The following is a 25,911-nucleotide window of genomic DNA, read 5'->3' as shown; positions in this document are numbered from 1 at the left end:
GTCCAAGACTGCTATGTTGCTTAACACCAGGGGACCCCCTTTACATTGTATTCTATGTAATTTTTTCTCCTTGGAGTTGCTTTTGGTTTTATTTGCTATAATATAATAACTCATTTCTCCTAATATGCCTCATAATTTCAAAAACTAAAATTATCTTATTTTCCTTTGTTAAAGAATAATTTTCAAAAAGATATATAAAATGAACACATGCCAAAATTTTATTTAACCTATTAATTACTGAGGGAACTGGTAAGATACTACAACCAGTTCAAAGAAGTCAAGGAACAGAGACATATAAGACTAAGGAATTTTGAAGCAGATTTACAAATAGATGGAAAGCAAGTCTACCTACAGGGTAATAATCAATTGCATTTCAGCAGAAACAGTTAGTTTGAATTGCTATTCTTATTAGTTTTCACCAACCTCTATAGAGTTACAAAATAGCTCAAAGATAAAGAAAGGTGAGGAGAACCTGAATGGGTAAGCTAGATTTTTTTTCCTATTTCAGATTCTTTCAGTTTCTCCTGATACCTTTCCCTGAACCATTCTTTGAAACCCAAGTGTTGCTTGTGTTCCATTCTTGTAGAGCCTGAGACATGGGGGAGAGATAACTTAGGTTTCCTGATATTCTGACTGAGATGATAAAGAAACATTTATCTGTGGTTCAGAAATGCCTTTAGTTTCACTCTGGTTTCTTTTTTTTTCCCCCCCCTTTTCAAATTGAAGTGAGTTCTAATATGGAGATATTTCAAATTTATCTAGATCCCTGAGTATCTCCAAGACCCTTTCAGGTGTCCATAATATCAAAATTTTTTTTCAAAATTATTTTTTAATAAAACTAAGACATATGCCTTTTTCACTGTTGATTGATATTCACACTCAGTGTACCCAAGTCACAGTAGATAAAATCTCTGGCACCTAGTGTCATGGCAGTGACCCCAAATTGTACTCATTTTATTCACTAAAGTAAAAATGGACACACAAAAAAAATGCCCTAATTCTGCAGTAAATGCATTAATTTTTAAAATTCTCGGTCCTTGTCTATACAACTTTGTAATGTGCTGTGCATAAAAGGAAAAGTATTGACTTGAAAAATGACTAAAAGAAAATCTGTGGTTATTCAGACTTGAGTATTTTGCAGCCATATTCTCAAAAATTAACAAAGTAAACCTGTTATTTTGAGGAAAGCAGCTTACAGTCTTTGATTCCCAATGATAAAACTCAACCTTTCTAGTAAAAATTAGAATTTTGGAAAACTTAGATTCTTCACAATGAGCTTCAGAGCTTTGCCATACTTTCTGATGAGTTCAATGGTAATAGTAATTAATGTGATTTTTTATATTATATAATAAAATATGTCAACATTTGAAAGATACCCATAACTCAGTGAATGCACCTTTTTCAAATACTGAATGCATGATACTACAAAATCATGTAGGGTAAAATATTCATTTAAAATATAAGAAAGACCAATGGAATTTTAATGTAACAGAGGATATAAAAATTATTAGTATAGTTGCAGATTCCACATTTCAGCTATACTTTAAGGAACTACCGCTTGTCCAATTTGTGTATATGTAAAAAAACAATTTAAATCATCCCCCTTTTCTAGTCAACATTCTCTGTGAGGCTAGAGTTCATGTACTTCAGCCAAAGCAACAATTCACAACAGATTGAATATAGAAGTAGATGTGAGAATCTAACAACTTTTATTAAGCTTAACATTGAAGATTATTGTAAAAGTATAGAATAAGCCTCCTCTATTTTATTTTTGTTTTAGATAATATAATTACTTTTCACAAAATATGTTATGTATGTTAATATGTAATGGATTTATTATTGTTATTTTTAAATAAGCTAACCAATAAATAACTGAAAAATTTCTGTTTTAAATATTCTTTTTCAGTTTTAAATTCCAATCCAATAAATATTAAAAGATGCAAACCAGGGTGCCTGGGTGGCTCAGTTGGTTAAGCGTCATCTGACTTTTTTTTTTATTAACATATAATGCATTATTTGTTTCAGGGGTACAGGTCTGTGATTCATCAGTCTTACACAATTCACAACACTCACCATAGTACCTACCCTCCCCAGTGTCCATCACCCAGCCCCCCATCCCTCCCACCCCCCTCCACTCCAGCAACCCTCAGTTTGTTTCCTGAAATTAAGAGTCTCTTATGGTTTGTCTGCCTCTCTGGTTTCATCTTGTTTCATTTTGATTTCAGTTCAGGTCATGATCTCAGGGTTGTGAGACGGAGCCCCACAAAGCCTATGCACTGAACATGAAGCTTCCTTGAGATTCTCTCTCTCCCTCTTCCCTGCTCCCCCTGCTTGCTCCCTAAATAAATAAATAAATAAATAAATAAACCCATGTTAACAAAAGCTCTTTGGGGTTCCTCAATAGATTTTAAGTTTATTAAGAGTCCTTAGATTAAAATACATGTACAATATGATTTTGCTCTAATGAAAAATTCTCTATGTATCTGTCCATTTATCAACCTTTGTATCTGTAGTGGTATTCACCAAATATTAATGCTGGTCAACTTTTTTTTTTTTTTAAGAGAGCAGCCCAGGGGAGAGCAGGGGCAACAAGGGAGAGGGAGAGAGAGAATCTTAAGCAGGCTCCATGCCCGGCATGGAGCCCCATGGAGGGCTCGATGTCACACCCCTGAGGTCATGAACCAAGCCTAAATCAAGACTCAGTGGCTTAGCTGACTGAGCCACACAGGTGCCCCTAATGATGGCCATTTTCAAGGGTTGTAATTTCAGCTTGGTTTAGTATAATTCTGCTTTTCTTTTTTTATTAAAACAAAGTATTGTCTTAAATACATGTATTCACAAGAATAAATAAAGGAAAAAAGTAGGAAATAGAGATACTAAAAAATATTAAAAATACATATTTCACAAATATCTGAGAATTCAGTAAGTACATAGTAAATACATAAAAAGAATAATTTGCTTTGATGATTTTGGATCAATTGGAAACTAAAAGGAAAAAATGAAAATTTACCCCTGACTAATTCTTGACCCAACCAGATAATCCAGGATAATCTCATCTCAAAATCTTTAATCACACCTGCAAAGTGTCTTTTGCCAAATAAAGTTAACATTCACAGGTTCCAACAAATAGGAAATGACTATCTTTGATGGCCATTATCCAACCTACCACAACCTCCTGCTTCATATCATGTGCAAAAATCGATTCTAGGTGCAGTATAGATGTTAAATAAAGCTTATAAAAGATAATATAAGAAAATAACTTTATGATTTTATGGTAAGCAGATATATCTTAAAGGTTACATAAAAATCACTAATTACAACCGTGAAGGAAACAATAAACAGACCTATGCTAAAATTAAGACCATATGTTCAACAAAACTCACCCTTAAGCAATTGGCAAGACAATCCACAGAATTGGAGTAAGTATTTTCAGTAAATATGCTTAACAAAGAGCTTGTAAGCTATACACACACATCCACATACATGTATGTAGATGTAGATATTAAATATATACATAGATATAACTTTAACCAGTCAACAAAAAGTAAACAACCACATAGAAATGTAAGAAATACAGACTGACACTTCACAAAAGAAGATATCAAAATAGCCACTAAATATTACAATATGCTCAACTTCACTAGTATGAGGAATATAAAAATGGAAGCTACAATAAAATAAACATAAAGTAGTTAAAATCTGCAAGGCAACCATACCAAGTGATGGTGAAACTGGATCATCTGGAATTCTTACTGCTGGTAAGGAGTTAAAATGTTATTTTGGAAAACAGGCAGTAGTTATTAAATTAATCATATTCAACAGTTCAGCTCTTGGTTATATACACAACAGAAATGCATGTGCTTCATTCAGCACAAAAGACACATACAAGATTATCATTAGCAGCATTATTCATAATAACCAAAAACTGGAGTGGAAGGAGGATGTTCATCTATAGAAGAAAGAGTAACTGGATTGTAAATATTCATTCAATCAAATATTATAAAGCAATGAAAATGAATGAATTTTAGCATAGGTGCTGTCCCTCAAACATAATATTGAGCAAAAATTAATAGACACAACAGAATATATACAATATGATCCTAATAATATGAAATTTTAAATTGAGCAAAATTAATCCTACCTGTTAAACATCAGGATTGTGGTTGCTTTTGAAGGAGGGAGGAAAGGAGTGATTGATAAGACTTTGGCAGTGCAGATAACATTCTTTTTCTTGAGTTGATGGTATTTGGATGAGTGGGTTCACTTTGTAATAATTCATTGAGCTGTATGTTTAATATTTGTGTGATTTTTTGTATGAGTTATACTTCAATTAAAAATGTTAAAAACTACTTATAAGACACATGTCTAAAGTTTATTATTAAATGAAAAGAGAAAGATGAATAAAGCTACTTATTACATCATTTCCTTTTTAAAAATAAAACTAGGACCATATAAATATTTGTATGTGTACAGATATATGGTAGAAAAGAATACCTCAAGGTTGGATGAAAGGATGAGCTGGAGGAAGGGGAGTGTTTCTTTTTTTTTCTTTATATATTTCTTTGTCATTTTAATTTTTATGAAAGACACATTAAAATTAAAATACAAATAATTAACAATAATAATAAACCAAGTTATGTAATACTCAACAGGTGCCAGACACTTTTCATTTATTATTTTATTTATCACAGTAGTTCTAGTAATTACTTGCTCTCCTCATCCCATTATAAGGTATGAGGAAACTGAGGCTCAGAATAAGATCATCTTGCTATTAAGAAACAGAGTCAGAAAGTTAATCTCATGTCAAGGCAATGCTGTTAATGCCATGCTGTTCTCAGCCTGTGGAAAATAATGTATAATTCTAATATAGTATTACTACATTGAATAATTTAATAACACTCCTACCATCTCACCAAATCATTACTCCTTGGGGGCAGAGATTGTGTTTGTTGAAAGAATAATTATTATTGAGTAAAATATAAATCTAATCACTAATTTAATGTAATGTTTGTTTTTAAAGGTAGTGAGGAGAATATTGGGCAACACTTTCTTCATTTATTTCTAGTGGAAGGAAGGCCCATGGTTAAATATGGATGTGGAAGCTCTCAAAATATCTTGACTGTTTCTGCTAATTATAGCATTAACACAAATGTATTCATCCCTATCACAGTACGGTAAGTCCTCCATAGTAGTTCTTTGAATTATAGTGCTGAGCCTTATTTTTTAAATGTTATTTGTATGTATAATAGCCACCCACATACGAAAAGAAAGACAAAAAGGTCCATCTAAAAGTTGTTTTGCCAATCAGTCTTTTCAGTTTGATGGCGTAAAGTACAAATTAAACTAAGGTATATTTTGATACCACCCAATGGCAATCAAATTATATACAAAATGAATCAATTTCTTTGAAAATATCATGGAGCAAATAAATAGGTTGAAGCGTCATGTGGTTCAGTTGAAATTAAGATCTAGTTCGGGGTGCTTGGGTAGCTAAGTCGGTTAAGCATGGGACTCTTGGTTTTGGCTCAGGTCATGATCTCAGGGTGGTGAGACAGAGCTCCAGGTTGTGAGACCGAGCCCAGTGTGGGGCTCCACGCTTAGCAGGGAATCTGCTTAAGTTCTCTGTCCTTCTTCTGCCCCTCCCCACTTCTCTCCCCCCTTCTAGGGAAGGAAGGAAGGAAAAGAAATTAAGATCAAGTTCATTTGTTCAACAAAATATCTTAGTGAAAATAGCTGTTTAGAATGGGGGTGGAGGGTAGCCATTGACCCTGCACAGAAAAAAAGACAATCCAGTAGGGGAAAAAATTGAATATTAAATGGAGATGTCTTTCTAGGACATATAAACTTTTGGAAAGCAGTCTTGAAATTAATTCATACTTCAGAATTAGGAAATCTCAGAAGAGAGAAATGGCTAAATATGATGGTCACACCCCAAGGGCATTACTGAACAAAATTTACATGTAGCAGCCAAGAATTTAAAATTCTTCATCAGTATAGCAATCTAGTAATAATGGTCTCTAAAGTTACTCTGTGTCAGTTAAAAATAACATTTTGTGTCTGAGTTTATATGTTAAATAACAATTGAATACGTTAGTCTGACTAGCAGGAATCTTGGCTAACCTGTGAAAGTTATATAAATCAAATAAGCTTTCCTGGGGTCTGCATCAATCTGCAAATGAAATCAAGGAAATTGACACCAGTCTGAAAATGGAAACTCCTCCCAGGCAGGAACAGTATCTTACTCATTTTTAATGCAGTTTGTAGGGCATCTGACAGAAAGATATTCAGTATATGTTTGAATGAATGAAGAAATGAGAGTGTCTGGGCTGGACAGTTCAGTTGATTATGACAAGAAGGCAACGAAATTACCCTAAGGTAGTGAAATTATTATTCGTAAATTAAGCAAACCCTTTTGGAACAGAAAGTTGTGTACAGCCAAAGCAAATTTTCAGAGCCATGGACTTAACTCTTACTTTAATCATCTTTCTAACAAAGGTTGCAGTTGCTCACAAAAAAAAAAGAGCCAGAGAAGAAGGAGAATAACTTAGAAACCAAATTAAAAGCCATTTTGATTGATAACACCATCATTTTATACAATGTAATCATTTCATATTAACAGTGGCACATGTGATCACATATGAAGTAATTTCTGTTTTGGTCAAACTTTCTTAAAGGGATGATTTCATTCTTTGCCTTTAAGTATTGAATACCTAAGTACACAGTCCTCAAACCATGCAGAGCCTTAGGTAGACTAAGGTTGAAACCATCCCTAAAAAAATACTGATGCTTCTAGTAAAACTAAAAACTGAGGGCTTTCCAAATATTTCAATTAATTTTATTCAAAATTTAGAGAGTGAGAAAGAAATATCTCTACTGACACAAAAATGAAAATCTGCATCCTACAATACCTTAAGGTGATAATAGGTTACATTAAGGCTGACCGAGGACTATATTATATATTGTATATTATGTGTTATATAAATTATTTAAGTTTATATAATAAATATGAACAACAAGTATATACTAGACAACTCTTCAATAAGTTTTACTGTTAAAGTATAAAAAGAGGTAAGGTCATAATTAAAGGGAGGTGAGAAGTTGAGAGGGAAAATTTAAGATGAGAGATTTGAGCATGTTTAAATGTGGATTGGACTTATTAGTTGGGCAGCAGGTGTTACTACATAGAAAGATAATGAATAATTGAGAACATAAAGTCCCTTAGAAATTTAGAGTGATGAGATACAACCCACATAAGAGAAGATTCCTGCCAGAGAGGAGAGAAAATGGAAAAGATGCACACATTAAGACTCCTGACTTCTGTATTTGTGTACATGACTCCTGATTTCTGTATTTGTGTACATGCCTTGATCTGTGACTGCCTTTTGCTTGATCCCTATCTGTCCAGTTATTTATGTCACCTTCTCTCTCCACCTTGTCTGCTCCACTCTTACTTCTCCATCCTTAACTAGGCACAAGTTAGAACTAAAAGGGTCTTTTTGTACCCCTCTTTCTAGCTATCCTAATTCTCTCTAATAGGACATTTGTTATTGCAAACTCAGAACAAATTTGTCCCTAAAAAGCATGCAAATTAAGGTCCTTTTTAGTTATATGAATGTTGTTGGAATTTCTTCTATATTTACGGGTCCCTGACAATAAAATACCATAGCATGATTGATAAGAACTTATTTTCAAAAATTAGTGGAATGAGCTCTAAGGTAAACATGTAAAAGATGACTTTGATTTTTATTTCGTTATTAGACACTGAGAATAAACATGAGAGTATTTCCCCCTACGAAATTTACATTGTACCTGCAGATAGATGGCAGAAGTAGAATGAACTTGAATAAGCCACCTGTAGTGATTGAGGTCATTTCAGTATCAAGAAAGAAGTTCTTCTTAAATGAAATGGAGCAGAGATCACAGCTCTACAGGTAGATTGTAATTCATACTCATGCACAGTTTGTCTTTCATTTCAACAAATTTTGAAAGGGATCACATAGAGAGAGTCTTAGTTTTCACAAGGGTTATTCTCCTTTGGGGAAGTTCAGAAAAATTGTCTTACCATATATATATATACTTTTTAAAGTTTCTGAAGTTTAAATTTTTCTGCCACCTTTTGTGTCTCTCCTATACAAAAGCTGACTCTTTGTTCAGTATTTTGTTCTGTAAAGAAATCCTGTGTCATTTCCTCTAGGTAATTTACTGTGTTATTATCTGCATGTTTTAAATCCACACAGCCTATTCTACCTTCCTTATCTTTCTCAAAGACTTATCCGGAGGTGTAACGTTATCCATGTGTATCTAAGGCACATTCCAGTATCTAGTGATTCATTTTGGTTAACAAACTCTTAGGGTAGACAAAGCCAAGTGGATTTTGAACAAGAACTGCATGAGTGTCAGAAGTACACATCCCGGGGCACCTGGGTGGCTCAGTCATTAGGCGTCTGCCTTCGGCTCAGGTCATGATCTCAGGGTCCTGGAATCAAGCTCCGCATCTGGCTCCCTGCTCCGCGGGAAGCCTGCTTCTTCCTCTCCCTCTGTCTGCTGCTCTGCCTACTTGTGCTCTCTAGCTCTCTGTCAAATAAATAAATAAAATCTTAAAAAAAAAAAAATAGTACACATCCCAATCAGCAACTTTTGAGTAGCTGTTCAGTGTAAAGGAATGCATGCATGGTTTAAGGTCAATTGATCAGAGGCTGGAGAAGTTTCTAATAGTTGGGCAGTAAGAAACAACTTGTTCAAACTCAAACATCAGATAAAACCATTGCAAGCATTTTTGACGCATCACCTTGTTAGATATTTGGTCCAGGAAACAAAATAAACTGATAAAAACTGCTGTTGAGTTTTGTCAGTGGACCGATTTTTTACCTCCTGTTTGATCTTACTAATTTCTCTGAGATAAAAACCTCATATAGGTAGAGGTATATGTATATGTGTGTGTTTGTGTGCTTGTGTGAGTACATATCTGTGCAAACTACTTATTTTTAATCAGTGCATTTTCCACAATTGTTTGATTAAGAAAGTAGAAAATAAATTTATATAATGCAAAGCTAGCATTAACCCTAAAGAATGGGAAATAAGAAGAATTCGGAGTAGGATTGCTTATGACTGTATCAAATGAAGAGATTTAGTGGCAAATAATTTATGAAAACTAAGAAAGGAACAAATGACAACTGCTTATAATACCTACATGTATTGTCACAGGCCTTTCAGACAACTCTGCTCATAATCAGTTTCCATTGCTTTGCTCCGTTCCCACGTAAATTCTCTGTATTACAACTTGTTGCCCAGCTGGTATTAACCTGTAACTCTGTACAGAGAATGATCAGGAGACTACCCACGTTTATGTAAGAAGAAAGAATACCCATAATGTATTATCACCTCCAATTTTGAGAGTAACTCAGAATGTCTTTTATGTCTCTGATTTTCTAAAATATGAAAGTTTTTCACACATTCCTGATAGTTAATATTACATAAGCTATGGATTGCATGCCTTTAGTCTTAGGGCCCAGAAACTGTGTAATAGCAAGAACCTTCACTTCTTGAAACAGATGGTGACTTTTGAACTCTGCTAAGTCTATAAGATATTAGATTTATTCATAAAACGTTGCCATGTCAATATGGAAAGTTTGGCAAGATTTTCCTCTTAAAAAGGTCAAACTTCATCACTTCAATATTAATTTCTGTATCTTTTCCATCAACACTTCCATCTGGTATTTCTTAGAGGAAATGTAGGAAAACTGTAGCTAAATATAGGAAATATAGCACAATACTTTATAATTACATTGACTTGTACCTAAATACATATATCTAAACATTACTCTTACTCCATTATCCATTCATTACACACTAATCATACATAACATGTCCAGTACTAGCTGGACAGCAAGTTATAATGTAGTTTATTTGTATTGAATTGGGGCTAGCTACTATAAAAAAATTTTCTTTCATTAAATAAGATTAGAAAAATCTTTCAGAAGTCTGTGGGTCTAGGAGTTGGTGATTTTAGTACTGTTTAAGATTATTGGGTAGAGTCTTCTGCTAGCATGTATGGTTTTGTCTATATTTTACATATATCTTAAGAAACAAGGAAGTGTCAGTTTGGTGTTCAGTGAGGCAGAAATAGAATGGAGCTTTCTAAATAAAGACACTGTAATCTGAATGTGAAGCTGAGTGTACACAATATGTTCACTGCTTAATATGTCAGTTATGGACTCAACCAACCAGTAATATAAAAAGAATTCCAAGTGATTGACTGTGTAGTCACATGCTTGCTCCTCTTAATTGTGCAATTCAGTTCAAATTGTCCAAATGGAATGGCTGTTAACAAAGTTACAAAAGTGAAGATTCAGGTCCATAACTCCTCATCTTCTGGTGTGCTAAGATGCCAAGACAGCCAGAGAACTGATTGACCCTCGAGGCCTCAGAGCAACCACAAAGACTCTACTGGAAAGAAATGAATATAGCAGTTGACAAGTACAACTGTAAAATGAGAAATAAATTGGATTTTGAAGAAAGATTAGAAATTTACTGGAGGGACAGCAGATGGAAGAGGAAAAGCAATGACATCATGGTATAGAATAACGTCATGGCTCATGTGGGAAATTGTATGAAATTGGGTAAAATGGGAACATAAAGTTTGAGGTGAAAGGATATTTAGCTCTTCAGCAGATCATCATTTAATGCAGAGATTGACAATAAACTAAAATAAAAGCCAAGAAATTATTTTGAGAATTAGCAATGTATGCTGAAGAAAGCTTCACATTTTTGTGAATCCTTTATTGTTAATGGTAGATTTCTACAACTGTCAAGGCTATTGAGGAAGGTGGAACTATTCTTGTATGGTGGCAGAGTATACAGCAAAATGAACTTCAATCCCTAAAAGTCTTTGCTCTCTGTAATTCTAAAATGCATGTACACTATCATCTTTAAGACAAGATTATATAAGAAAGTAACAGGAAGCAAATAAAGACTTAGGGGCAAACTGAATATATAGGAATTAGGTCAGAAAAGCAATAATTGATAAAGTCAGAGAACACTCTGCCACACAGGGCAGTTAAAGGGATTTAACATGTTAAAAAATAAGATTCATGAGAAAATGTCAAGGGATTATTTGTTTATTAAGTAAAGACGTGGTGAATTAACAATACAGATTTAAATCCCATGTATTTTCCAACCTCCTTCTGTAGGACCCACAGCTCTCCCTAATTGGGATCCATCATCATGGTTAGAGGGTATTTGATTACTGCCTTAAGCAGCTACCAAGAAAGATATGTGAAAGTTCTTTAAGTCCTATTCTTAGTGGTAGGCTTCAATCCTTGACAACATATTTATCTTAATTAACTTCTGTAGAATAATTCTTACAGAGTGGACTCAAAATATAGACAATCTTACTTATTTAAAAAAATGGCCAGCCACCTAACTTTCTAAATTAAGCTAAAAGAAGCTATGCAAGCTTCTTCCTCAACAAATTGACCTTGACTTCATCAATATACTGAGTAAAAAGAAGATATATATTGAGATAAATTGTTTTAGACTTTAACATCTGTGAACTCTGTTCTACCTAACACAGATTCATTTAAGAATAGTTTAAGACTTTTCAAAAGATACACTGAATTTTTAAAATTGAAAGCTGGTTTCATAGACAGGTACTGGTACTAAGCCAAAGTGTTTAAACTCAATAAATATAGAACAAAGACTTTTAATATTTCTTCAGATAATTTATTCTAATGCCACCATAAGAGGCAGTAAATTCCCGTTTTATAGTATTCGATATAGAATTCTGTTCTGGTCCCTCCTACTTTTCAACTTGGTAATAGTTGGCTTAATTCTAATGTCTAGTAATCTTTAAACTTCAATCCTGCCTTCAAAGACAATGTTACAAAGATAAAAAGGAGATTCCAGGACAAAGCCCTGTAGCAAATACAATAAAAATTCACACAGGAGGGGCGCCTGGGTGGCTCATTTGGTTAGGCGACTGCCTTCAGCTCAGGTCATGATCTCAGGGTCCTGGGATCGAGCCCTGCATCGGGCTCCCCGCTCCGCGGGAAGGCTGCTTCTCCCTCTGACCCTCCCCCTGCTTGTGTTCCCTCTCTCGCTGTCTCTCTCTCTCTCTGTCAATTAAATAAATAAGTAAAATTAAAAAAAAAATTCACACAGGAGATTAGTAGACACCTCAATAAAGCTCCCATCATTTGGGGGGCAGAAATTTTCAATCCTATGTGATGGACTGGGATGAACTCAGCCATGCCCTGAGAATCTCTTCCCATCTCCCAAATGAATAAAACAGCAAAGAAGCATTCTCCTGCTTGCATTGTACTAGCAATGACAGTCATTTCTGCCTGTAGGGTGCAGTAGTAGAGACTGTTCTGAAAGAAAATTCTAGCTCCTCTTGTATATAAACTTCAGAGAAAATGATGGAAATACAATTCCAGCTTAGCATAGTCTCTGTGGAGAATTCATGGAACAAGAGAACGTAAAGATTTAGATTGTTTGCACAGAAATCACCAATGAGGGGAGCACTTGGGTGGCTCAGTCCCTTAAGCAGCCAACTCCATTTCGGCTCAGGTCATGATCTCAGGGTCCTGGGATCGAGCCCTGTGTTGGGCTCTGTACTCCGGGGGAAGTCTGCTTGAGGATACTGTCTCTCCCTCTCCCTCTATCCCTACCCCCCTAAAATAAACAAATAAACAAATCTTTAAAAACTTTTTTTAAAAATTACCAATGAGCAAGGCTGATCCTTGGACACATGTGCAAGCAATCCTGAGGATTCCTAAAAATATTTGGAGATGGAGATTCTATAATAGACTGTAATTCCTGCAGTTATGTCTCAGCCACTGAGACTTAATAACTAGTATCTTAGGTCAGGTTCTTTGGAAATAGACAATAGAGATTTGCATGCAGGAAGCTTATTAGAGAGTGCTCTTGGGAATAGCTTCATAGGTCAGTGCGAGAAGAGCATTGAGAAGAGATAGAAGTTGAATTACAGAGCAGCTGCAACAGAGGCTTCAGCTGACCCTACAGGAAGCCCTGGAGTAGGGATGTTCATAGTTTCCTGAATTGAGTCAAGGGGAGCTGGGCCTTTGTCCCATTACCAGGAGACTGAAGGCAGCATACCACAGCAACCACTACATCTGGTGAGGCTCATGGCTACGTCATCACTTAATGGCTGATGAAGTCCAGGACTCTTTGGTTTGACTTACACATAAGCAAACTAATGTTGTTTTTAGATAAACCAGACACATATCACAACACCCCTTTAACTCCCACCATACTAACCAGAGGGCTGAGTTCCCCATGTTAGTGACCTGGTTCTATTCAATCTTGTCAGGAGTCACCTAAAGAAGCAGTGGCCCTTAGGAAGAGCAGCTCAATACTAATCACATCAAAAACCCAAATGCCAATTTTATAGATGTGTATCAGCATGGACATAGCCACAAATAATGCTATTCTGTGATTTATCATTAAACCATAGACCACTGTCCAAGTAGGGTATACCTAGGTTTAGGGCAAAAGGGTAGATCTTTATATGTTCATTATGATTCAGAGTGAAAGCACAGGACGCCTAAAGGGCGCCTGGAAACAGGGAAGTGAGGAAGCAAAGCATTCTCTGTATACTACAAAGAAGTCTTACCTGTCTGCTCCTTTCTTTGAAACATAAAGATAAACACACTCATTTTTTTGCTATGCAGGCTCCTATGAGTGTCATCTATATGAAAGTTCTTTGGAAAGCATCAAGTGTCCCTCAAATGAATAGTATTATTATTACAGTTTATCATCCTTTTAAGTCCATTTCTTCTATTGCTGCCCTAGGACCAGAAGAATCGCTCACTACTTTTTTTATTTTATAGCATCTCATTAAAAACACCTCATAAAAACTTTAATGAAGTTTTCTGCAGATATTTCTCCTTCCAGTTAAGTAAACTTACTTCCTCATGGTTTTGTTCTCTGAGCATTCAGTTATTTTAGGCACTATTTTCTGGATGTCCTCCAAAGTTTTCCACAGGCCTATCAGTTGAATTTTATGTGCTGACTCCTTTTTTTATTAATGGACCGAAAGATCAAAGACATCACATATATTTCTTCTCCCTGTGGAATTTTCCTCTAGATTACTAGTAGCATGTTTTTCAGTCTATAAGCAGGTCTCAAATATCATATGTATCAGTTTACATTTATTAAATTTCCATCATGGCTATTGTTCAAAGAATATATTTGAGGGAGACACAATATGTTTAGTGAAAGTAAAAATCTCCATTATTTCACCTCTCTTCCATCATTTCTCCTTTAGACACTGTCCATTTGTCTGTTTCTTGGAAAGATGCCACACAAAAGCTGTTCACAGAGCTCTATGATCACACAGCATATATTCCAATGTGTCTTTAAAATCTGTTAAAGAAGTTTTGGGGACAACAAATATATATTTTGTGTGAAGTTAGGGATGTTCCCAGTGGCTTATTCTGAAAGTCACTGCCTTTCCAATGTTAATTGGGCAGTGGGGTGATTGATCCACCACCCTTTGGTGAAAATGCTTTTGAAATTCCTTCCTCGTTAAGCTCATCTCCTTTTGTAGTTTCATAGATGGGAAAGTGATAAGCTTGGACCAGGAGGAGGCTCTGTTTGGTATGGTATAAGAAGCAGATGAGTAGGATCAGAAAGTGAGCACAAAAATGTCTGTACTACAAAGAGCAGATTTGTTATCATGTCAGCGGAAGAGAAATCTACCCAGATAATTGTGAGATAGACATATCTGGTAAGTTTTGGGTGGATCCAACAAACAAGACTGTATTTACAAAGATGTACTAGACACTTCACATGCATAATAATCTCAATCTAGTTCATTTATTCACACTCATTAACAGCTATATAATTATAGTATTTATTCTGCACCTATACAACAGGCACTATAATAAATACTTTTACACACAATCTCATTAAATTTGACAATATCTTTAAGGGGTACTTACTTTTATAATACTCATTTAAGAGATGAGTAAACTGGGGCTTAAAGCAATTAACTAATTTATTTAAGGTCATGTAACTAGTAACTAAAGCAGGGTTCCCACCTAGACAGTTTTATTCTGGATCTCTTATATTTAACCACCATATGACACATCTCATTGTTGTTCAGATTTTCCTGCCTAAATTAATACTCCTAAAAGGAGATAATCTCAAATCAAAACATCTATAAGGCGTCCCTTCCTCATCATCTATCTTTCAGGCACAGATTATGTGGCTTATAGTTAAGGTCTTCTTCCCTATACATCTTTATCCTCCTCTGCTACCCACCATGGACTGTCCCATTCCACTAAATCCATGGTCCCAAACACAGTCCTACCTTTTCCTGCCACATTTATTTTAGCTAATGCTACAGTTTCTCCCCTGAAATGCTCTATTCATTTCTCCTAACTGTACACTACCCTTCCTATAAGCCTACCTCCTTTAGAAGCTAGCTTAGACTGATCCTCTTCCTTATTCTCAACTCTTAGCATGCTCTTGTGATACTCTGACACTCTTCTGATACTCTACTGGCTTTTCAGATGGATGGTTACCTCATCTCCAAAACCAAACAAACATGTAAGGCTTGAGTATGGGACAGGTAGAAGAAAAACAACTAGAGAGACTTCATTATGGAAGTCTTACTAATGGAGATCAATTAAATAAGTGAAGGCCATGGAAACTTAGCTTCTTAGATTAATTAGGCAGCAGATTTGGCATAAGCAAATACACAAGTGATAAATGTTCATATAAGAAATTAGAAAATTTATTTAATCCTAATGAGAATTCCAGAAGTTGTGTTGCAAAATAAAAAGGAGTGGCATTAGCAGCGGGCCTTCAAGATTAGATAGAGAAGTTGTTCTCCTTTTTCCTTTAAAAAATGTTTAAATGATATTAATAATAAAATAACTACCACTAATTAAGCTCTTACTACTTTGCACCCACACTTTAAACTCTTTTCCTGGATTTAATTATTTATTCCTAATATCCACCCAGTGAGGTACTATTATACTCATTCCAAAGAGGACACTAAGGTACACAGAGCCTGAGGGCATTGTGAAACCACAGTTTTTACTCAGGAAGTCTGATTCCAGAGTCCAAGTCTAATCATTACCCACTATACCCTGTATTATATTATAGACAATAAATGTAGGGAAAATTTTTCATACTTCCACATTTCATGAAACCCTTAAGACATATCAAAAACTCCCTAACTTTTTTTTAAACAAGAAGTTTATTTAAACAACAAGATGCTTGACTTCAAGGAAAAGCTATCTAGGATTCATTTCTTTTAGAGTAATTGATCCCTATTTAAAGACAGATTGCCCTAGATGTAACAGCTACATACAAAAAAGTTATAAAATTGTCCTTGGTTTTACAATAACAAATGAAAAGCATTAAAATTCTTGAATTGAACAAGGTATGTAAGGATTTTTATGTTGTCCTTTTTTGTTAAACAGTGAGAACGGAATAACCTACTGGAATATAAAGATAAGAGCTGAATGAGCATGCCACTAATGGAGAAATGGGGTATTTTCAAAGAACCAGTATTTTTTCCCCATCCCATATCCTTTTGATGTCCATCCAAACATACCATTGGCCATTCAGTAAAAAAAAAAAAAAAAAAAAAATGGAATTTTCTTGTGCACAGGCACAGTTACTTTATGTACAATTAAGGAGTGAGGAAGGAGAAAACGAAAGAATAGAGAAAACAGTACTGTAGTAGTCAGGATGTGGTGGAACCAACTTGCGGTTTTCTCACTGAGAGTTGTCTTCTTGGTCTGGAGGAACAGAGTTCTTCAGTAAAGTAGCAGGTTCCCTTTTTAGTAGACTCCTCCTGTTTGCTGCTGGAACACATCAACTACATCTTCATCCTCCATTTCCAGCTGTGCAGGTGTGTCCGTTTCACTGACTGGCTACCCATCAAATCAGAATCTGATCTCCCTCATTGACAAACGCTGTCATTCACAATAGGCTTTCATTAGTTTACTAAGTGGCATCTTAATCTTAAACCGCACGACAGAACCATCCTGCCCCTCCACCTTCCAATTAATATGATCACTGTTCTCAGTCATGACTCCTTCCTTGGGCTTTTCAAGGCCACGGCAAGCACCTTGGCAAGCACCTCCTCAGCTGCCACTTCACAAAAAGAGGTACCAGGTCGAGCACAACACACACCAAAAACTCCGAGACTTTTGAATTCTAAATTATGCTTTATCAAATTAGTGAACATAACAGTGTTGAAAACTCAACTGATTATTATAAAAATATATACAAAGTATAAAACTTTATTTTCTATTTTCTATTTTGCCTTATGCAATTACCATTTTCTCTCAGGGAATTTCACAAAATAAAATTTAGTGAAAATTATGTTTTAATTGTGATGCTATATTGAAAGAAAAATAGAATCGGTATACCATCTGTCAATTCTAGATATAACAAAAGGGGTAGATAGAATTATTTTTACTCAGCCTACATAATATATAAGTATGGTAAAGTTAAAGATGTTTTAAAGACGTTTATGAATTATGTGCTCCTGTACTTACTACAAGTCAGATTTTTCATGTATTTGCTATTATGAAGAAGCCATGGCATTCTGTTACTTAAAATTCATTAAGCTGTAATTATTAGGTATTCTACAAAAAGCTTTTAGAAAAGATACTTTTATCCTTGAAAATTTCTTTAGTCAATTATATTCTATCATAGACACATTTTTTTAGGTCCTGAAAAGCAGGAAAGTTCAACACAATTTCCTTCGATCTAATAAGAGAAGGGATGTTATATTAAAATGAGTATTTCTAATTAAAAGATTTACACAGGGCGCCTGGGTGGCTCAGTTGGTTAAGTGACTGCCTTCGGCTCAGGTCATGATCCTGGAGTCCCGGGATCGAGTCCCACATCAGGCTCCCTGCTCAGCAGGGAGTCTGCTTCTCCCTCTGACCCTCTTCCCTCTCGTGCTCTGTATCTCTCATTCTCTCTCTCAAATAAATAAAAACTTAAAAAAAAAGAGAAAACCTAAAAAAAAAAGATTTACACGGACTAATATATGATTTTTCAGATTTTCTCAAGCAAAAATACTGTACTCTCTTAGATATGCACTGTCTCTAGAATCACCAGTTTTGTTGAAATGGATTTAAGACATTCAATTCATAGGATAGGATAAAGGAATATGAACCACAATAATATTTATTATTTGAGAGAATAGTTGCTTTTAAAATATTACATGGGAGTTGTTCAAAAGTATGTTGTCTCAGTGCTTATTAAAAGAGTTTTCATTTCTGGATTTATTGATAGATTCAGGAATCAGAAGAGTCATGTTTTGATTGTATGGGATAATTCTATTGATCCATTGAAAAGATGTCAATTTTATTTCTAAAACTTTACCTTAATGGTCCAAAATACTTAATTAGACATCCTTACAAAAATGAAGGGGGAAAATCGGAGGGGGAGATGAACCATGAGAGACTATGGATCTGAGAAACAAACTGAGGGTTCTAGAGGGGAGGGGGGTGGGGGGATGGGTTAGCCTGGTGATGGGTATTAAAGAGGGCACATACTGAATGGAGCACTGAGTGTTATATGCAAACAATGAATCATGGAACACTACATCAAAATCTGATGAAGTAATGTATGGTGATTCACATAACATAATGAAAAAAAAAACAGTATAGAAGAATACATGAACTCGGAGTTTCCATTATGAGAAGCTAATGATTACTGTTCTGTGTGAACTATATTTGGAGCTTTCCTGGGCCAAGAAATACCATTAAAAATTAAATTAAAAAAAAGAAAAAAGTATATTTTAATGCTCTCTAAAGCATTTAAATGTGAGACCTAAAAGTTGCATGAAAGATAATATAGCTCAACCTCTCATTTTTCTGCCAAGGAAACTTCATGCCAGAGAGGCAAATGTACTTTCTTGGAGCCACATGACTCAAGGAAATATAGCAGAATTAAAACTAGAGTCCACGTTTGGCACTCTTTCTCCTGCCACCATCTCTTTTTTTTTTTAAGATTTTATTTATTTTTTTGACAGAGAGAGACACAGTGAGAGAGGGAACACAAGCAGGGGGAGTGCAAGAGGGAGAACAGGCTTCCCGCGGAGTGGGGAGCCAGATGCGGGGTTCAATAGCAGGACCCTGGGATCATGACCTGAGCCAAAGGCAGATGCTTAACGACTGAGCCACCCAGGCACCCCTCTCCTGCCGCCATATCTATTTCTACTTTTATAGGTGACATACTACAACCTTATCTTTCTTCTTTGTGTGACCTGTGTTTTACTTCCTATTTCACATAAAGAAAAGAGTTACCAGTTGTCTATTCGTTGTGCCAGGCCCACAGAACCCTTCACGTCTTCCTTTGTGAAAGAATCAAGAAGTCCAAATCAAATGACTCCTTTTATCCAAGCCTGACCTGAAGCACTGCTTTTTATAACAATCATGCTCATTTCTCTGGTCATCATAAGTGAAAATTTGTGATCTTGACTAACAAAGAATTAGAGATCTTAGAGAATCTATGGGCAAGTCTCACGGATTCTCATCCACAACCACCTTGAACCTTGAAAATTTAACTAAATATTACAAATAATGGGAAATTACCATCCCAGAAAGCATCTCCTTCCAGGTTTTCAGTCTCTGTAGATGTTTGAGATTTATTTATATTAAGTAGGTACATTTTTTCATGCAGTCTTGGATGCATTGGTCCCCCATGTGCTTTTTAAGAAAAAAAAAAGAAAAGCATAAATCCATAAATCTATTCCCTTTTCTACTTAATAGTCTTCAACTATTTCCTTAGCCATGGACTCTAAGTTCTATGTGAGCGGGCTATTTTTTAATCACTGTTATTCCCCAGAACTTAACTTAGAACTAGCATACAATATATATTCAACAGATATTTTTCAAATGAATGAACCAGGTATACTTATCTTCCCTAATTCTTTTCTGCTATAAAGTAAATATTCCCAGCCCCTAACCCATTCCTCAACTGGTATGATTTGGGAGAGCCTCACCATCCTAATTATTCTCTACACTCTTCATTATATCAGCTATCATATAAGCTGTCCCAGACAGTGAAAGTCCGTATTCCCTGTGTAAGTGATCCATATGCACTCAAAGAAGAAGAAATTTGCTTTTCCTAGCTTTCAGACCATTCAGATTATACTTTTAGTCAACTAAATCCTTAGGTCTTTTTCACATAAAGTGACTGAAATTATTTAAGTTGCTTAGTCACACTGCCAGAGTTTACCACTCTTGTAATACATAAACATCCTCAGGAGATTTAGCACATTAAGTGAGGTTCTCAATCATTCACAGCTTGTGGTCAATTTCTCCCATCAGATATAATTTTCTCCTAACCCCTAGCTGAGAGCAGCATGCTAAATGAATGGGAGTTTTCAGAGAAGGGGTAGAGGATTTTATAACTTGTGGCACTGTCCAGAAAGTCAAGTCTGAGTACAGCTCCAAATCAAAGGGCCAGGGTAGATAGCAGTATTAGGAAATGGACAAGGAAGAGGGCCAGGGTGGGAGTCAAACACAGCAAGGCATTTAGAATAACACTGGAACAAATTTTTTTTCTCTATTCATGTATTTTCAATATATATGATTCAGTAAATTTTAATTAGGAGTCTACTATGTATCAGGTAGTCTGATAGCCTCTAATTATACAGGAGAAGAAGAAAATATGGTTTTACCATTATAAAGTTTTAATCTACTAAGGTAGAAAGGTAAGAAATAAGTAAACAAATACATAGTTAGTAATTGTGATGTGTCCCAGTTGATATAGAGTACAGAGAGAGAGTGTAATGGGAAGAGTGAACATTAAGGGGGGGGGCATGTGCTATGATGAGCACTGGGTGTTACACACAACTGATGAATCACTGAATGTTACCTCTAAAACTAATGATGTACAATATGTTGGCTAATTGAATTTAAATTTAAAAACATCAGGAAAGGACTCTCCAATGAGAGGGTGATCAGAGATACATGGACAAGAAGGAGCCTGTCAATTGAAGAATGAGGGGAGGTATATGGACGTAAATATATACGATATGGATACGAATATAGATTCAAATATATCTCAGGTAAAGGAAGAAGTCAGGATGAATAATGACTTCTGTAACATGTTTTAAAAGGTGCTACCAAATCTGAGAAGCACTATAACTTTCTTTCCCCTCATAAGATGTCAGAAGCTCACCACCTGCACGTGTTCAGGAGAATAGCCTCCTCGCAGATCCATCTGCCTATGCTCAAATTGTCTATTTGAAGTGTGTGCTGTTCTGTAAAGGAGTTGAGTTTCCACCCAGCTGGGTATAAAGGAGTAGGCTGCCACAAACTGCTGCATGTGAATCCCACTTTTTAGCCTGTGTCTATTTTATCACCTCATTTCAGTGTATCTTTAGATAAACTGGATTGTCCCTCTTGTGCCTGTTAAGCACACAGTATAGCAGCACCCATGTAAGTACTTCAGTCAATCAGATGGTGGCCTACCTGATATCTCAGCCAACCACCTCCTGAAAGTTTGTCTGAACATCCCCCTAGGATATATTTGACAGGTCACAAGTTGGGCTAGTACAAGCTACATATAGGTATGTCTCTTCCCCAACTCCATAAAACACACCCATCTCTGTATGCCTCTGAGGCTCCAGAAACTATTTACCTGGCCTTACATACCTTTAATTTCTAATGGATTTCAAAGTGATACTGAAATTCAACCCAGTGTTCATAAATTGACTTTCTATGATGTGGTCAATGCTCTACTGGGTACTATGGAGTATAGAAATGTTGATCACAAAAATACCATTAAAAATATTCACTTTAGTTAGTGATAGACATGCTGAAGTGTCAGAGGTGAAATACACCAATCTCTATAACTTGTTTTGCAATGTCTCACAAAAAATAAGGTAAAATGATGGGTGGATAGATGGATGGATGCATGGAGGCATGAGTAGGAAGATATATATGTGAAAAAGCAAATATAGCAAAATATTAATTGTAGGATCTATGTGGGTATATGATGGTTCACACTGTGAAATTCCTTTAACTTTTTATGTTTATAACTTTTGATAATGAAATATTGGAGGAAAACAATCACTGTGTACCTGAATCTTACCATGCAAGTAGGAATAAACACCCACACATGAAATAATTGCTATACTGTGAGGTGCTGATTGTAAGAGCAGTGGAGATTCAGAGAGAAATCAACATGGATTGGCATAAAAGGAAAGAGGACCACTTGAGACTTGAAGGTGTAAGATTTTGAAAAATGAAGTGGAAGATGGAGAGCATTTCAAATGGAGGAAAACAGCATGAGCAAACACATGGAGGATGGAGCAGAAACGCAGGTGTTTAAGAAAACAAGACAACTGAATCTGGTGGGGAATCGTCAGCAATCATTTTGGATACACATAACAAAGCTAGAAAATGGCAGGTCATGATGGGTTTAAAAAGACCTGATCCCTTCCCTTAAGTAGTCAATAATATTTGGGCACAGTAAGAGGAAATAAATATCAGATTTACAAACAGAATTTTCAGACATTCTTATAAAAATTTACAAAGAAAGTTATAAGATGAACATAGGCACTCAAACAAATGCTACAGTCCCTACAGGCAGTCATTACTCTGGTGACACAAAATAATTGGATGAAAAAACTTTGGGCCACCTTTGTCAGCTCGTACTAGGGAAGTCAAGTCTTGTGTCTGTACAGGGCCATTCAGATCCTCCCTTTCCCAAGACAAAGGATTCTACCACATTAGCTTTTCCTGGACGAGCTCAGAATCAGCAGAATCAACCTTGGCAGCAAGGCACTGTCAGTTCCCTCCAGTGCATGCTAGCCCCCTCACCCAAGCAGAAAGCAATGCAAGGCCAAATGGAAACAATGGAATATATTGGAAAGGTATGGGGTAACTCAAGAATTAAAATGAAAGCTCAAGGACCAGTCTCAGAAATCGCAAAAACCAGGATATATATCAGGGATTCTGGTCACCCTCTTCAGGGTGCAATGTGGCTAAATTCCAATCATTCTCACAACCATTTAAAGTTCAAAATCAAGGGAGAGTACTTCTGAGGGGACCAGTTTGTGTTGCATCCCACCCTGTGACCAGAGAAAGGTGGTCACCTCAAAGAGAGTCTCACCAAAAATATATTTAATGAGGACATGTAGTTTCTCCAAGCAAGTGACTTAACCTTCAGAAACACGCATGAAAAGGGAATAATAGTAGCATCCATCTCATAGGATTGTGCAAGAACCAACTGAGATAAAAATAATAAAAGAGGACTCATATAATGCTTACCATGTGACAAATACTATACTAAAGATTTCACAAGTATTAAGTTAATCTAATCCTTACAACTTCTCTTTGAGATTTATGTAATTAAACTTTGCAGCTCATATTTCAAAATTTAACTCAAAGTTGACAAGAAATACTCATTCTGTCAGGCATTTTTCTGCCTGGGTTCTGAATGCTCATCAAGTATGTATCTTTTGAAATGCATCCACTTGAAAACTTGAATATAGCTTTATCCTCTCAATTCTCATTTTTGTAAAGATTCTCTCTCATTTACCCTTTTCCCCACTGCATGCTGATATGATAAGTTTTTGTGGGGGGGGGGGGGGTTGTTTTTTTTTTAATATTGGTGTTCCCTTGTGTTCTCTCCTTGGCTAAAGACCATCCTTACTAACAATTTCAGATTCCCTACTGAAAGGATTGAATTATTATCCCTTCCCAAAAAATATTTCATTACTACAATTTTATCTGTTTTTTGTACCTAATGACTAAAACTAGAGCTGGGAATTGGAAAAAAAACATCTGTACCTGGGGAAATAGGTGCCTAAACTTAATATTTGGCTAACTTCAAATATGGAATAATGAGAAGGAGAACAGCCATTAGGTGAGATGCCCTCAGTGGTGGGGTCAAGGCATCTAGTCAGGTGCCCCATGTTATCATTAACACCCAGCACGGCTTACTGCATAAAAAGAGGGGGGTGGCGTTTGGAATTTACAGTGACTGGCAAGCTAAGCCTGACCCCTGCCCTACAACCTTCAAAGAGAATAGAAAATGTAATGAGCCACTGAAATCATGACCTCCTGACAGACTGTACCTCATTTCTAGGTGAGAATCTGGAAGATTCTCCAGAACAATTATAGAAACAATTTTTCAGGCAAAGAAAAATTGTGATGATAAAAAACCTATACCATAATCAAATGCAAATGTCAATATATGACATGCTGACTTTCTCTTATAGATGAAGTTTGTAAGGAGAAAAGGCAGGGCTTACAATTCACTTGTTCCTAGTTTTAAGGAAGCTTAAGCAGTTTTTTGAATATAATACTCTCCCAAGAGGGGACTTTTTTTTTCCTCAGTAAAAGGAAAGGAAATAAGTTCTGCTGTTTTTCTGTTTGCAAAAAAAAAGAGAGAGAGAGAGAGAGAGATTAATATTTGAGCTCCCTTTCAACTCAGATTCATACTTCACAACTGAATTTAGATGTAGAGGAGGGTAGGCACCAACTACCATGTGTCCTCTTATTTTGTCTCAAGATGCTCATGGAGATGGCCATTTTCTCTCTCTGGTGAATCCAAATGGATAGATGGATGTAGATGATAGATAGATGATAGATAGATAGATAGATAGATAGATAGATAGATAGATAGATAATAGATAAGCATTCTTAAAAGTTCTGAAATATCAAACCACATTTTAAATTTTTCTTCCACTTAGATTCCTTTTATACTTCAACTCGGAAATCTAGGTCTTTAAACTGTCATTGTTTGCTCCTAGGCAGGCATGAAAATTTCAAGGTCTGACTTCCAACTTCAGGGAGCTAACATTCTCAATTATATTTAAAACTCTAAAATACATTGCATATATATATGTATAATATTAAATATATATAATATTTAACTTGCTAATAACTTCTTTTGCCCAAACATAAAAAAATTAGTTACTCTGAGTGAAAAACAGAATTTAAAAATAAATATATGTCAACAATTCCTAAAATATTTGCATTTACCGTTTTAAAGTTTTTCTGTAAAAGATTTTGTATTGTTAAAAAGTAAATATTAAGCAGCATTTTTATTATCAGATGAAGGATGGATTACTGTAACCTGGCTCTCTAGCCTATTTTAAAACTATTTTCAAGTATCTGTGGACAACAGATGCTCACATAGTCAAAGAGATGATTTCACATTGCCACCAGTCACTGCTGGGCTAAAAATAATGTTGTTCCTATGAATACCCTGTATATTCAGAGAGGGAAGTAGCTGAGTAAGGAAATTCCTCTTCCACTGGATTGATTACAATGAAACATTGTTTTTCAGCCAAAGATTATCTCAGTTTTCCTTATACAATGCTCTACATATAGCTAATCCATGTGGGACTTAAGAGACTAAATTTAGTCTCAACCATCTTATTTTACATTTTTCAGGAGTTGCATCTGTCATTTGGCTTATAGTATCTCCTGTCTGGTCTAAACTGTTCACTTCTACCTTTTATTTTCTTGCTCATCTGGAAGCTAAATCAACAAAACAACTTGGCACAGTAAATCATATGTTCTCACCATGGAGTTCCATCATATTTTTTAAAGTAAAAAGTCATTCAAAATAGTCTGTATCAACAACATAAAAAAAAAAGGAAAGAAAGAAAGCAGAAAAAGAAATTTTTCCCTAAAAGGAGCAGAAGGAATGTTAAGTACTCTAAGAGATATATGTTGAATGTCAAAAGACCAAAGGACCAATACATTTTCATAGCTACATTAAGTAACAAATGAAGCTGCACAGAATTATTCAGTTAAAACTCAAGCTGCATTGAACAATGCCAGGGTACAGTCACTCACCTTACATGAGTGTTTTACCTTATAAGTGAACTTACATTCCACCTGAAGAGTTGGAATGTAAGTTCCTTGCCATCTGCCATTTTGATAT

At 35.5% G+C, this 25,911-nt stretch overlaps 1 pseudogene; it reads right to left on the bottom strand.

Moving 5' to 3' along the window:
* Positions 1-16,817: 16,817 nt before the first annotated feature.
* Positions 16,818-25,911, bottom strand: part of LOC112837973 (small ubiquitin-related modifier 2 pseudogene) — a 126,086-nt pseudogene continuing 116,992 nt past the window's right edge.

The sequence above is a fragment of the Callorhinus ursinus genome, unplaced genomic scaffold (genome assembly GCF_003265705.2).
Source record: "Callorhinus ursinus isolate GAN/ISIS: 27379988/994484 unplaced genomic scaffold, GSC_fseal_2.0 scaffold22, whole genome shotgun sequence".
NCBI lineage: Eukaryota > Metazoa > Chordata > Mammalia > Carnivora > Otariidae > Callorhinus > Callorhinus ursinus.
This window is presented reverse-complemented; position numbering and strand designations above follow the sequence as displayed.